This window comes from Perissodus microlepis, chromosome 6 (assembly GCF_051167445.1).
Source record: "Perissodus microlepis isolate ML-2025 ecotype Zambia chromosome 6, ASM5116744v1, whole genome shotgun sequence".
Lineage (NCBI taxonomy): Eukaryota > Metazoa > Chordata > Actinopteri > Cichliformes > Cichlidae > Perissodus > Perissodus microlepis.
The window spans coordinates 33,498,468-33,511,643 of record NC_140466.1 but is presented as its reverse complement, the minus strand read 5'-3'; positions in this window follow the sequence as shown (position 1 = coordinate 33,511,643).

Genomic DNA, 13,176 nt, shown 5'->3' with positions numbered 1-13,176 from the left:
GGCGTCGGGGGACGGGGGACTGTGCCTCACTGCCCTCCCCTTCTCCAAGAAACCCGTCTTCAACCGAGTCGAGAGAGCCGGGAACTTGTGAGGTGTGCATGTCCTGGTGAGCCTCCACCTTTTATAGGTGGGTGCAGCCTCGACTGTACAGAGACAGACCAGACCAGCTGCACCACACAGACACTTCAAACCTCATCTGAGGACAAAAAACATATACATACATACATATACACACACACATATATATATATATATATATGCCTTACTATTAAAAAAATTAATAAAGTTATGGTTCCTTTACAATGTCAGAAGGAGGGAGGCACTAAGGCACCGCCTTCCGCCCCTCGACGCCCTCGCGGTGCCCCCTCCTTCTGACAGGAACTTCCTACAGACCAGGTATGAAGGATGCCTGAGTGGACATACAAAACTCACAAGTTCCTGGCTCTCACGGCTCCTATGCAGAGGGTTAGTCGAAGAAGGAGGGGCATCGCGAGGGGCGTCGGGGGACGGGGGACTGTGCCTCACTGCCCTCCCCTTCTCCAAGAAACCCGTCTTCAACCGAGTCGAGAGAGCCGGGAACTTGTGAGGTGTGCATGTCCTGGTGAGCCTCCACCTTTTATAGGTGGGTGCAGCCTCGACTGTACAGAGACAGACCAGACCAGCTGCACCACACAGACACTTCAAACCTCATCTGAGGACAAAAAACATATACATACATACATATACACACACACATATATATATATATATATATGTCTTACTATTAAAAAAATTAATAAAGTTAGGGTTCCTTTACAATGTCAGAAGGAGGGAGGCACTAAGGCACCGCCTTCCGCCCCTCGACGCCCTCGCGGTGCCCCCTCCTTCTGACAGGAACTTCCTACAGACCAGGTATGAAGGATGCCTGAGTGGACATACAAAACTCACAAGTTCCTGGCTCTCACGGCTCCTATGCAGAGGGTTAGTCGAAGAAGGAGGGGCATCGCGAGGGGCGTCGGGGGACGGGGGACTGAGCCTCACTGCCCTCCCCTTCTCCAAGAAACCCGTCGTCAACCGAGTCGAGAGAGCCGGGAACTTGTGAGGTGTGCATGTCCTGGTGAGCCTCCACCTTTTATAGGTGGGTGCAGCCTCGACTGTACAGAGACAGACCAGACCAGCTGCACCACACAGACACTTCAAACCTCATCTGAGGACAAAAAACATATACATACATACATATACACACACACATATATATATATATATATGTCTTACTATTAAAAAAATTAATAAAGTTAGGGTTCCTTTACAATGTCAGAAGGAGGGAGGCACTAAGGCACCGCCTTCTGCCCCTCGACACCCTCGCGGTGCCCCCTCCTTCTGACAGGAACTTCCTACAGACCAGGTATGAAGGATGCCTGAGTGGACATACAAAACTCACAAGTTCCTGGCTCTCACGGCTCCTATGCAGAGGGTTAGTCGAAGAAGGAGGGGCATCGCGAGGGGCGTCGGGGGACGGGGGACTGTGCCTCACTGCCCTCCCCTTCTCCAAGAAACCCGTCTTCAACCGAGTCGAGAGAGCCGGGAACTTGTGAGGTGTGCATGTCCTGGTGAGCCTCCACCTTTTATAGGTGGGTGCAGCCTCGACTGTACAGAGACAGACCAGACCAGCTGCACCACACAGACACTTCAAACCTCATCTGAGGAGAAAAAACATATACATACATACATATACACACACACATATATATATATATATATGTCTTACTATTAAAAAAATTAATAAAGTTAGGGTTCCTTTACAATGTCAGAAGGAGGGAGGCACTAAGGCACCGCCTTCCGCCCCTCGACGCCCTCGCGGTGCCCCCTCCTTCTGACAGGAACTTCCTACAGACCAGGTATGAAGGATGCCTGAGTGGACATACAAAACTCACAAGTTCCTGGCTCTCACGGCTCCTATGCAGAGGGTTAGTCGAAGAAGGAGGGGCATCGCGAGGGGCGTCGGGGGACGGGGGACGGGGGACTGTGCCTCACTGCCCTCCCCTTCTCCAAGAAACCCGTCTTCAACCGAGTCGAGAGAGCCGGGAACTTGTGAGGTGTGCATGTCCTGGTGAGCCTCCACCTTTTATAGGTGGGTGCAGCCTCGACTGTACAGAGACAGACCAGACCAGCTGCACCACACAGACACTTCAAACCTCATCTGAGGAGAAAAAACATATACATACATACATATACACACACACATATATATATATATATATGTCTTACTATTAAAAAAATTAATAAAGTTAGGGTTCCTTTACAATGTCAGAAGGAGGGAGGCACTAAGGCACCGCCTTCCGCCCCTCGACGCCCTCGCGGTGCCCCCTCCTTCTGACAGGAACTTCCTACAGACCAGGTATGAAGGATGCCTGAGTGGACATACAAAACTCACAAGTTCCTGGCTCTCACGGCTCCTATGCAGAGGGTTAGTCGAAGAAGGAGGGGCATCGCGAGGGGCGTCGGGGGACGGGGGACGGGGGACTGTGCCTCACTGCCCTCCCCTTCTCCAAGAAACCCGTCTTCAACCGAGTCGAGAGAGCCGGGAACTTGTGAGGTGTGCATGTCCTGGTGAGCCTCCACCTTTTATAGGTGGGTGCAGCCTCGACTGTACAGAGACAGACCAGACCAGCTGCACCACACAGACACTTCAAACCTCATCTGAGGACAAAAAACATATACATACATACATATACACACACACATATATATATATATATATATGCCTTACTATTAAAAAAATTAATAAAGTTATGGTTCCTTTACAATGTCAGAAGGAGGGAGGCACTAAGGCACCGCCTTCCGCCCCTCGACGCCCTCGCGGTGCCCCCTCCTTCTGACAGGAACTTCCTACAGACCAGGTATGAAGGATGCCTGAGTGGACATACAAAACTCACAAGTTCCTGGCTCTCACGGCTCCTATGCAGAGGGTTAGTCGAAGAAGGAGGGGCATCGCGAGGGGCGTCGGGGGACGGGGGACTGTGCCTCACTGCCCTCCCCTTCTCCAAGAAACCCGTCTTCAACCGAGTCGAGAGAGCCGGGAACTTGTGAGGTGTGCATGTCCTGGTGAGCCTCCACCTTTTATAGGTGGGTGCAGCCTCGACTGTACAGAGACAGACCAGACCAGCTGCACCACACAGACACTTCAAACCTCATCTGAGGACAAAAAACATATACATACATACATATACACACACACATATATATATATATATATATGTCTTACTATTAAAAAAATTAATAAAGTTAGGGTTCCTTTACAATGTCAGAAGGAGGGAGGCACTAAGGCACCGCCTTCCGCCCCTCGACGCCCTCGCGGTGCCCCCTCCTTCTGACAGGAACTTCCTACAGACCAGGTATGAAGGATGCCTGAGTGGACATACAAAACTCACAAGTTCCTGGCTCTCACGGCTCCTATGCAGAGGGTTAGTCGAAGAAGGAGGGGCATCGCGAGGGGCGTCGGGGGACGGGGGACTGAGCCTCACTGCCCTCCCCTTCTCCAAGAAACCCGTCGTCAACCGAGTCGAGAGAGCCGGGAACTTGTGAGGTGTGCATGTCCTGGTGAGCCTCCACCTTTTATAGGTGGGTGCAGCCTCGACTGTACAGAGACAGACCAGACCAGCTGCACCACACAGACACTTCAAACCTCATCTGAGGACAAAAAACATATACATACATACATATACACACACACATATATATATATATATATGTCTTACTATTAAAAAAATTAATAAAGTTAGGGTTCCTTTACAATGTCAGAAGGAGGGAGGCACTAAGGCACCGCCTTCTGCCCCTCGACACCCTCGCGGTGCCCCCTCCTTCTGACAGGAACTTCCTACAGACCAGGTATGAAGGATGCCTGAGTGGACATACAAAACTCACAAGTTCCTGGCTCTCACGGCTCCTATGCAGAGGGTTAGTCGAAGAAGGAGGGGCATCGCGAGGGGCGTCGGGGGACGGGGGACTGTGCCTCACTGCCCTCCCCTTCTCCAAGAAACCCGTCTTCAACCGAGTCGAGAGAGCCGGGAACTTGTGAGGTGTGCATGTCCTGGTGAGCCTCCACCTTTTATAGGTGGGTGCAGCCTCGACTGTACAGAGACAGACCAGACCAGCTGCACCACACAGACACTTCAAACCTCATCTGAGGAGAAAAAACATATACATACATACATATACACACACACATATATATATATATATATGTCTTACTATTAAAAAAATTAATAAAGTTAGGGTTCCTTTACAATGTCAGAAGGAGGGAGGCACTAAGGCACCGCCTTCCGCCCCTCGACGCCCTCGCGGTGCCCCCTCCTTCTGACAGGAACTTCCTACAGACCAGGTATGAAGGATGCCTGAGTGGACATACAAAACTCACAAGTTCCTGGCTCTCACGGCTCCTATGCAGAGGGTTAGTCGAAGAAGGAGGGGCATCGCGAGGGGCGTCGGGGGACGGGGGACGGGGGACTGTGCCTCACTGCCCTCCCCTTCTCCAAGAAACCCGTCTTCAACCGAGTCGAGAGAGCCGGGAACTTGTGAGGTGTGCATGTCCTGGTGAGCCTCCACCTTTTATAGGTGGGTGCAGCCTCGACTGTACAGAGACAGACCAGACCAGCTGCACCACACAGACACTTCAAACCTCATCTGAGGACAAAAAACATATACATACATACATATACACACACACATATATATATATATATATATATGCCTTACTATTAAAAAAATTAATAAAGTTATGGTTCCTTTACAATGTCAGAAGGAGGGAGGCACTAAGGCACCGCCTTCCGCCCCTCGACGCCCTCGCGGTGCCCCCTCCTTCTGACAGGAACTTCCTACAGACCAGGTATGAAAGATGCCTGAGTGGACATACAAAACTCACAAGTTCCTGGCTCTCACGGCTCCTATGCAGAGGGTTAGTCGAAGAAGGAGGGGCATCGCGAGGGGCGTCGGGGGACGGGGGACTGTGCCTCATTGCCCTCCCCTTCTCCAAGAAACCCGTGTTCAACCGAGTCGAGAGAGCCAGGAACTTGTGAGGTGTGCATGTCCTGGTGAGCCTCCACCTTTTATAGGTGGGTGCAGCCTCGACTGTACAGAGACAGACCAGACCAGCTGCACCACACAGACACTTCAAACCTCATCTGAGGACAAAAAACATATACATACATACATATACACACACACACACATATATATATATATGTCTTACTATTAAAAAAATTAATAAAGTTAGGGAACCTTTACAATGTCAGAAGGAGGGAGGCACTAAGGCACCGCCTTCCGCCCCTCGACGCCCTCGCGGTGCCCCCTCCTTCTGACAGGAACTTCCTAGAGACCAGGTATGAAGGATGCCTGAGTGGACATACAAAACTCACAAGTTCCTGGCTCTCACGGCTCCTATGCAGAGGGTTAGTCGAAGAAGGAGGGGCATCGCGAGGGGCGTCGGGGGACGGGGGACTGTGCCTCATTGCCCTCCCCTTCTCCAAGAAACCCGTCTTCAACCGAGTCGAGAGAGCCGGGAACTTGTGAGGTGTGCATGTCCTGGTGAGCCTCCACCTTTTATAGGTGGGTGCAGCCTCGACTGTACAGAGACAGACCAGACCAGCTGCACCACACAGACACTTCAAACCTCATCTGAGGACAAAAAACATATACATACATACATATACACACACACATATATATATATATATATGTCTTACTATTAAAAAAATTTATAAAGTTAGGGTTCCTTTACAATGTCAGAAGGAGGGAGGCACTAAGGCACCGCCTTCCGCCCCTCGACGCCCTCGCGGTGCCCCCTCATTCTGACAGGAACTTCCTACAGACCAGGTATGAATGATGCCTGAGTGGACATACAAAACTCACAAGTTCCTGGCTCTCACGGCTCCTATGCAGAGGGTTAGTCGAAGAAGGAGGGGCATCGCGAGGGGCGTCGGGGGACGGGGGACTGTGCCTCACTGCCCTCCCCTTCTCCAAGAAACCCGTCTTCAACCGAGTCGAGAGAGCCGGGAACTTGTGAGGTGTGCATGTCCTGGTGAGCCTCCACCTTTTATAGGTGGGTGCAGCCTCGACTGTACAGAGACAGACCAGACCAGCTGCACCACACAGACACTTCAAACCTCATCTGAGGAGAAAAAACATATACATACATACATATACACACACACATATATATATATATATATGTCTTACTATTAAAAAAATTAATAAAGTTAGGGTTCCTTTACAATGTCAGAAGGAGGGAGGCACTAAGGCACCGCCTTCTGCCCCTCGACGCCCTCGCGGTGCCCCCTCCTTCTGACAGGAACTTCCTACAGACCAGGTATGAAGGATGCCTGAGTGGACATACAAAACTCACAAGTTCCTGGCTCTCACGGCTCCTATGCAGAGGGTTAGTCGAAGAAGGAGGGGCATCGCGAGGGGCGTCGGGGGACGGGGGACTGTGCCTCACTGCCCTCCCCTTCTCCAAGAAACCCGTCTTCAACCGAGTCGAGAGAGCCGGGAACTTGTGAGGTGTGCATGTCCTGGTGAGCCTCCACCTTTTATAGGTGGGTGCAGCCTCGACTGTACAGAGACAGACCAGACCAGCTGCACCACACAGACACTTCAAACCTCATCTGAGGAGAAAAAACATATACATACATACATATACACACACACATATATATATATATATATGTCTTACTATTAAAAAAATTAATAAAGTTAGGGTTCCTTTACAATGTCAGAAGGAGGGAGGCACTAAGGCACCGCCTTCCGCCCCTCGACGCCCTCGCGGTGCCCCCTCCTTCTGACAGGAACTTCCTACAGACCAGGTATGAAAGATGCCTGAGTGGACATACAAAACTCACAAGTTCCTGGCTCTCACGGCTCCTATGCAGAGGGTTAGTCGAAGAAGGAGGGGCATCGCGAGGGGCGTCGGGGGACGGGGGACTGTGCCTCACTGCCCTCCCCTTCTCCAAGAAACCCGTCTTCAACCGAGTCGAGAGAGCCGGGAACTTGTGAGGTGTGCATGTCCTGGTGAGCCTCCACCTTTTATAGGTGGGTGCAGCCTCGACTGTACAGAGACAGACCAGACCAGCTGCACCACACAGACACTTCAAACCTCATCTGAGGACAAAAAACATATACATACATACATATACACACACACACATATATATATATATATATATGTCTTACTATTAAAAAAATTAATAAAGTTAGGGTTCCTTTACAATGTCAGAAGGAGGGAGGCACTAAGGCACCGCCTTCCGCCCCTCGACGCCCTCGCGGTGCCCCCTCCTTCTGACAGGAACTTCCTACAGACCAGGTATGAATGATGCCTGAGTGGACATACAAAACTCACAAGTTCCTGGCTCTCACGGCTCCTATGCAGAGGGTTAGTCGAAGAAGGAGGGGCATCGCGAGGGGCGTCGGGGGACGGGGGACTGTGCCTCACTGCCCTCCCCTTCTCCAAGAAACCCGTCTTCAACCGAGTCGAGAGAGCCGGGAACTTGTGAGGTGTGCATGTCCTGGTGAGCCTCCACCTTTTATAGGTGGGTGCAGCCTCGACTGTACAGAGACAGACCAGACCAGCTGCACCACACAGACACTTCAAACCTCATCTGAGGACAAAAAACATATACATACATAACATATACACACACACACATATATATATATATATGTCTTACTATTAAAAAAATAATAAAGTTAGGGTTCCTTTACAATGTCAGAAGGAGGGAGGCACTAAGGCACCGCCTTCCGCCCCTCGACGCCCTCGCGGTGCCCCCTCCTTCTGACAGGAACTTCCTAGAGACCAGGTATGAAGGATGCCTGAGTGGACATACAAAACTCACAAGTTCCTGGCTCTCACGGCTCCTATGCAGAGGGTTAGTCGAAGAAGGAGGGGCATCGCGAGGGGCGTCGGGGGACTGTGCCTCACTGCCCTCCCCTTCTCCAAGAAACCCGTCTTCAACCGAGTCGAGAGAGCCGGGAACTTGTGAGGTGTGCATGTCCTGGTGAGCCTCCACCTTTTATAGGTGGGTGCAGCCTCGACTGTACAGAGACAGACCAGACCAGCTGCACCACACAGACACTTCAAACCTCATCTGAGGACAAAAAACATATACATACATACATACATATACACACACACATATATATATATATATATGTCTTACTATTAAAAAAATTAATAAAGTTAGGGTTCCTTTACAATGTCAGAAGGAGGGAGGCACTAAGGCACCGCCTTCTGCCCCTCGACACCCTCGCGGTGCCCCCTCCTTCTGACAGGAACTTCCTACAGACCAGGTATGAAGGATGCCTGAGTGGACATACAAAACTCACAAGTTCCTGGCTCTCACGGCTCCTATGAAGAGGGTTAGTCGAAGAAGGAGGGGCATCGCGAGGGGCGTCGGGGGACGGGGGACTGTGCCTCACTGCCCTCCCCTTCTCCAAGAAACCCGTCTTCAACCGAGTCGAGAGAGCCGGGAACTTGTGAGGTGTGCATGTCCTGGTGAGCCTCCACCTTTTATAGGTGGGTGCAGCCTCGACTGTACAGAGACAGACCAGACCAGCTGCACCACACAGACACTTCAAACCTCATCTGAGGAGAAAAAACATATACATACATACATATACACACACACATATATATATATATATATGTCTTACTATTAAAAAAAATAATAAAGTTAGGGTTCCTTTACAATGTCAGAAGGAGGGAGGCACTAAGGCACCGCCTTCCGCCCCTCGACGCCCTCGCGGTGCCCCCTCCTTCTGACAGGAACTTCCTACAGACCAGGTATGAAAGATGCCTGAGTGGACATACAAAACTCACAAGTTCCTGGCTCTCACGGCTCCTATGCAGAGGGTTAGTCGAAGAAGGAGGGGCATCGCGAGGGGCGTCGGGGGACGGGGGACGGGGGACTGTGCCTCACTGCCCTCCCCTTCTCCAAGAAACCCGTCTTCAACCGAGTCGAGAGAGCCGGGAACTTGTGAGGTGTGCATGTCCTGGTGAGCCTCCACCTTTTATAGGTGGGTGCAGCCTCGACTGTACAGAGACAGACCAGACCAGCTGCACCACACAGACACTTCAAACCTCATCTGAGGACAAAAAACATATACATACATACATATACACACACACATATATATATATATATATATGCCTTACTATTAAAAAAATTAATAAAGTTATGGTTCCTTTACAATGTCAGAAGGAGGGAGGCACTAAGGCACCGCCTTCCGCCCCTCGACGCCCTCGCGGTGCCCCCTCCTTCTGACAGGAACTTCCTACAGACCAGGTATGAAAGATGCCTGAGTGGACATACAAAACTCACAAGTTCCTGGCTCTCACGGCTCCTATGCAGAGGGTTAGTCGAAGAAGGAGGGGCATCGCGAGGGGCGTCGGGGGACGGGGGACTGTGCCTCATTGCCCTCCCCTTCTCCAAGAAACCCGTGTTCAACCGAGTCGAGAGAGCCGGGAACTTGTGAGGTGTGCATGTCCTGGTGAGCCTCCACCTTTTATAGGTGGGTGCAGCCTCGACTGTACAGAGACAGACCAGACCAGCTGCACCACACAGACACTTCAAACCTCATCTGAGGACAAAAAACATATACATACATACATATACACACACACACATATATATATATATATATATGTCTTACTATTAAAAAAATTAATAAAGTTAGGGAACCTTTACAATGTCAGAAGGAGGGAGGCACTAAGGCACCGCCTTCCGCCCCTCGACGCCCTCGCGGTGCCCCCTCCTTCTGACAGGAACTTCCTAGAGACCAGGTATGAAGGATGCCTGAGTGGACATACAAAACTCACAAGTTCCTGGCTCTCACGGCTCCTATGCAGAGGGTTAGTCGAAGAAGGAGGGGCATCGCGAGGGGCGTCGGGGGACGGGGGACTGTGCCTCACTGCCCTCCCCTTCTCCAAGAAACCCGTCTTCAACCGAGTCGAGAGAGCCGGGAACTTGTGAGGTGTGCATGTCCTGGTGAGCCTCCACCTTTTATAGGTGGGTGCAGCCTCGACTGTACAGAGACAGACCAGACCAGCTGCACCACACAGACACTTCAAACCTCATCTGAGGACAAAAAACATATACATACATAACATATACACACACACATATATATATATATATATATGTCTTACTATTAAAAAAATAATAAAGTTATGGTTCCTTTACAATGTCAGAAGGAGGGAGGCACTAAGGCACCGCCTTCCGCCCCTCGACGCCCTCGCGGTGCCCCCTCCTTCTGACAGGAACTTCCTAGAGACCAGGTATGAATGATGCCTGAGTGGACATACAAAACTCACAAGTTCCTGGCTCTCACGGCTCCTATGCAGAGGGTTAGTCGAAGAAGGAGGGGCATCGCGAGGGGCGTCGGGGGACGGGGGACTGTGCCTCATTGCCCTCCCCTTCTCCAAGAAACCCGTCTTCAACCGAGTCGAGAGAGCCGGGAACTTGTGAGGTGTGCATGTCCTGGTGAGCCTCCACCTTTTATAGGTGGGTGCAGCCTCGACTGTACAGAGACAGACCAGACCAGCTGCACCACACAGACACTTCAAACCTCATCTGAGGACAAAAAACATATACATACATACATATACACACACACACACACATATATATATATATATATATATATATATATGTCTTACTATTAAAAAAATTAATAAAGTTAGGGTTCCTTTACAATGTCAGAAGGAAGGAGGCACTAAGGCACCGCCTTCCGCCCTTCGACGCCCTCGCGGTGCCCCCTCCTTCTGACAGGAACTTCCTACAGACCAGGTATGAAGGATGCCTGAGTGGACATACAAAACTCACAAGTTCCTGGCTCTCACGGCTCCTATGCAGAGGGTTAGTCGAAGAAGGAGGGGCATCGCGAGGGGCGTCGGGGGACGGGGGACTGTGCCTCACTGCCCTCCCCTTCTCCAAGAAACCCGTCTTCAACCGAGTCGAGAGAGCCGGGAACTTGTGAGGTGTGCATGTCCTGGTGAGCCTCCACCTTTTATAGGTGGGTGCAGCCTCGACTGTACAGAGACAGACCAGACCAGCTGCACCACACAGACACTTCAAACCTCATCTGAGGACAAAAAACATATACATACATAACATATACACACAAACATATATATATATATATATGTCTTACTATTAAAAAAATAATAAAGTTAGGGTTCCTTTACAATGTCAGAAGGAGGGAGGCACTAAGGCACCGCCTTCCGCCCCTCGACGCCCTCGCGGTGCCCCCTCCTTCTGACAGGAACTTCCTAGAGACCAGGTATGAAGGATGCCTGAGTGGACATACAAAACTCACAAGTTCCTGGCTCTCACGGCTCCTATGCAGAGGGTTAGTCGAAGAAGGAGGGGCATCGCGAGGGGCGTCGGGGGACGGGGGACTGTGCCTCATTGCCCTCCCCTTCTCCAAGAAACCCGTCTTCAACCGAGTCGAGAGAGCCGGGAACTTGTGAGGTGTGCATGTCCTGGTGAGCCTCCACCTTTTATAGGTGGGTGCAGCCTCGACTGTACAGAGACAGACCAGACCAGCTGCACCACACAGACACTTCAAACCTCATCTGAGGACAAAAAACATATACATACATACATATACACACACACACACATATATATATATATATGTCTTACTATTAAAAAAATTAATAAAGTTAGGGTTCCTTTACAATGTCAGAAGGAGGGAGGCACTAAGGCACCGCCTTCCGCCCTTCGACGCCCTCGCGGTGCCCCCTCCTTCTGACAGGAACTTCCTACAGACCAGGTATGAAGGATGCCTGAGTGGACATACAAAACTCACAAGTTCCTGGCTCTCACGGCTCCTATGCAGAGGGTTAGTCGAAGAAGGAGGGGCATCGCGAGGGGCGTCGGGGGACTGTGCCTCACTGCCCTCCCCTTCTCCAAGAAACCCGTCTTCAACCGAGTCGAGAGAGCCGGGAACTTGTGAGGTGTGCATGTCCTGGTGAGCCTCCACCTTTTATAGGTGGGTGCAGCCTCGACTGTACAGAGACAGACCAGACCAGCTGCACCACACAGACACTTCAAACCTCATCTGAGGAGAAAAAACATATACATACATACATATACACACACACATATATATATATATATATGTCTTACTATTAAAAAAATTAATAAAGTTATGGTTCCTTTACAATGTCAGAAGGAGGGAGGCACTAAGGCACCGCCTTCCGCCCCTCGACGCCCTCGCGGTGCCCCCTCCTTCTGACAGGAACTTCCTACAGACCAGGTATGAAGGATGCCTGAGTGGACATACAAAACTCACAAGTTCCTGGCTCTCACGGCTCCTATGCAGAGGGTTAGTCGAAGAAGGAGGGGCATCGCGAGGGGCGTCGGGGGACGGGGGACTGTGCCTCACTGCCCTCCCCTTCTCCAAGAAACCCGTCTTCAACCGAGTCGAGAGAGCCGGGAACTTGTGAGGTGTGCATGTCCTGGTGAGCCTCCACCTTTTATAGGTGGGTGCAGCCTCGACTGTACAGAGACAGACCAGACCAGCTGCACCACACAGACACTTCAAACCTCATCTGAGGACAAAAAACATATACATACATACATATACACACACACATATATATATATATATATGTCTTACTATTAAAAAAATTAATAAAGTTAGGGTTCCTTTACAATGTCAGAAGGAGGGAGGCACTAAGGCACCGCCTTCCGCCCCTCGACGCCCTCGCGGTGCCCCCTCCTTCTGACAGGAACTTCCTACAGACCAGGTATGAAGGATGCCTGAGTGGACATACAAAACTCACAAGTTCCTGGCTCTCACGGCTCCTATGCAGAGGGTTAGTCGAAGAAGGAGGGGCATCGCGAGGGGCGTCGGGGGACGGGGGACTGTGCCTCACTGCCCTCCCCTTCTCCAAGAAACCCGTCTTCAACCGAGTCGAGAGAGCCGGGAACTTGTGAGGTGTGCATGTCCTGGTGAGCCTCCACCTTTTATAGGTGGGTGCAGCCTCGACTGTACAGAGACAGACCAGACCAGCTGCACCACACAGACACTTCAAACCTCATCTGAGGACAAAAAACATATACATACATACATATATATATATCTTACTATTAAAAAAATTAATAAAGTTAGGGTTCCTTTACAATGTCAGAAGGAGGGAGG